Here is a 2,915-nt window from a genome sequence, read left to right as displayed (position 1 = left end):
ATTCATTATTATTGGTTTCTTTCTCCTCTCCCCTCTCTTTTAGCGAAGCGAATAGTCAGTCAGGTTCATCTCATCATCAATTCTTTTGTTGTTTCTGTAAAAATTTCTGTGATTTGTTTATTTTATTGTAAGGTTCTGTATAAAGAAAAGAAAGAAAGAAAGAAAAAGCTGCATGTACCAAGGGAAGGGCTTGAATGAGAGTACCCTTGATCTTGAAATTGGCCAAAGTGGCTGTAGCTATATAGATCTATGTATCATAGAGAGAAGTTTTACTGGCCGGTTGTTGTTTATTTCCGTCAACATATCTGCTTACCGAGCTTCTCACATCTTTTTTTACTCTCTCTCTATATGTATGTATTTGTAGATATATGAGAAGGGGTAGAAGATGGATTAGTCTTTTCCAGAAACCCTTTTCTCTAAAATTAAACCTTTTTCTCTCCATAATAAGGAGAGAGGAGGTCGCCTTCCAGGCATTCTGCTCTTTGAATATTTTATTTTATATTGTGTTTTTAATATTTTATTTTATTTTGTAAATATTTTAATTTTTTTAATTTTAATATTTTAAACTCAAAACACATTTCTACACTCGTATTATAACCAAACATATAATTCAAAATTTAATAAAAAAATTATTTTCAAACCTTATAATCAAACACATAACTCGAAATTTTACATTATTTTCAAAACTCTATACTCAAATCGTAACTAAACACATAATAAAAAAATTAAAACATTTAAAAATATATTTATAAAATAAAATAAAATATCTATAATAAAAATTATATATTTAAAATAAAAAATAAAATTTTTTATTATTTAAAAAATATATTTAAAATATTAAAAAAATACAACACATAAATATTTATTCATTTATTTTAATGTGCATTATATTTCATACATTTATGTGTTATATTTTTTTAATATTTTAAATATTAAAAAATTTAAAAAAATTATTTTTTATGTTCAATATAATTTTTATTATAAATATTAGTTAACCAAACAAATGTTTTATTTTTTTTTTGACAAAAAAAAATTACATAATAAATATATAAAGTGTAGAATAAGTGGAGGGGAAGGGGAAAAATTGAATTGAATTTGAAAAAAAGTAAGTGTTTGGAGATGTGGGGGGAAGCAATTGTTCGGAGCTCTCCTATGAAAAGGAGTGATTACTATTTGAGCTACCTTCTTGTTTGTCTTATATTTTGATTACAAAATAATTTTATATAAAAGTGTGTTTGTGAACCACGTTTTTTGAAAAAAAAAAAAACTTATTTCATAAAAGCGTGGTTATGAACAACGTTTTTTGAAAAAAAAAAATTTATTTAAAACGCTTTCTGTATAAATCAAATTTTCTTAAAAATGTGATTTGTAACTACGCTTTTTTAATAAAAAGCGTGGTTTGTAACCACACTTTTACTATTTTACAATTTTTTTGCGGTTGGGCTACAAAAACGGTTTCTAACCACGTTTTAGCCTAGTTTGGGAAATAGATTGTTATTTTGCCTTAATTTGGGAAAAGCCCCCGGAGGTTAACTTTCAGGCATTTTGCTCTTTTATTTCCCAGCATTTTGCGTCTTTCGGTGTTTAACATCTATATCTATATTATATATTAAGTAAAATGGAGGGTTTTTAACCCCAAGGCCTGTGAGAACTTTAATATTCCAAACTGAATTTTTTAAATTTTTTATTTTTTATCTAAAAAAAAACTCATCATTTATTGATTTGGTCAAAATTCTGTAATCAGCATTTATTAATTTTTTTTAATCCACATGTCTTTTCATATGCCTGCATTTATTGATTTGGTCAAAATCTTCTGATCAACATTTAAAATCCCCTCATACAAATAATTATAGATGCAACTGCAGTATCTTTTTCAACTTCTTCCATATACTATGGTTAGTGATAAGATTGTTAAATTATTTTTATAAAAAATCTTAAAAAATATAATTTATATATTAAAAAAAATTTAAAACAAATATAAATATCTATAATTATCCCGTGCGTAGCACAGATGATAGGTTAGTTTACCTTATGGAAATGTTATGGGTTTTAAATTTTTTACTAAATAAATGATTAAATTTTTAAAAAATTTAATATCTTTAATATTACTTTTTATCTTATTTAAGAGGAATTATTCTGTTTTTTAAGAATTTTATTTACAAAAATATTATTAATTTTATTTGGTTTGAATTTTTAAAATTTACTTTTCAGAAAATTAATTTTTTTTACATTTTCATTGAATTTTTTAATATTTTAAGTAATTTTTTTTAATTTTTAAATACATCTAATATAAATATATTTAAAAAGTATAATATTTGTGAAAATAATTTTTTAAAAATTTACTAAATACTAAAAATATAACAAAAAAATAAGAGAATTTAGTATATTTTTCATATTTTTGTATATTTACTAATTTTTTAAAATAATTTTTTATAAATATTTTACTTTTTAAATACATCTAAGTAATGTGTATTTAAAAAAGTAAAAGAATTGTTTAAAATTTTAAAAATATTCACTAAAAATCAAAAAAAATCAAAAAATTAAAAATTAAATTTTCACAAAATTGAAACTATAAATGCACTGATTCTGTCTTTCAGGAACTATTTCAATTTTTTTTTATTAAAATTTCATAATTTTTTTTTAATTTCACCTCTATTTCACTTTTTTTTTTTTTAGTTTTTAAAAAATATTTTGATATCTGCTCAAATCAAGTTTTATTTTCTCCTCAGTGTTGACAAAAAATTTTGCAACTTTTTTTCAAATTCAACGAAGCCCATTTGGAAAGTGATTTTTTTTAGTTTTTTTTTTTTTTTTGAACCAAAATTAGTGGTAAAAAAAAAATTGAAAAGAGTTTTCAAAATTTGACAATTTGTTTGATTTTATATTTTGAAAATAGTTTTGTAATTGGAGTTTTG

The 2,915-nt window shown here is 21.9% G+C and overlaps 1 non-coding gene across 1 annotated transcript; it reads left to right on the top strand.

The window, feature by feature from the left end:
- The first annotated feature begins 228 nt into the window (after positions 1 to 228).
- Positions 229 to 329, top strand: LOC114258135 (small nucleolar RNA snoR109). The gene has a single exon (XR_003627843.1). It is a non-coding gene; the product is annotated as a small nucleolar RNA snoR109 (small nucleolar RNA).
- Positions 330 to 2,915: the final 2,586 nt, after the last annotated feature.

This window comes from Camellia sinensis, chromosome 9 (genome assembly GCF_055761805.1).
Source record: "Camellia sinensis isolate YWXY chromosome 9, ASM5576180v1, whole genome shotgun sequence".
In the NCBI taxonomy this organism is placed as follows: domain Eukaryota; kingdom Viridiplantae; phylum Streptophyta; class Magnoliopsida; order Ericales; family Theaceae; genus Camellia; species Camellia sinensis.
Note: the sequence above shows the minus strand (reverse complement) of the source record. Positions and strands in the feature narration are given on the sequence as shown.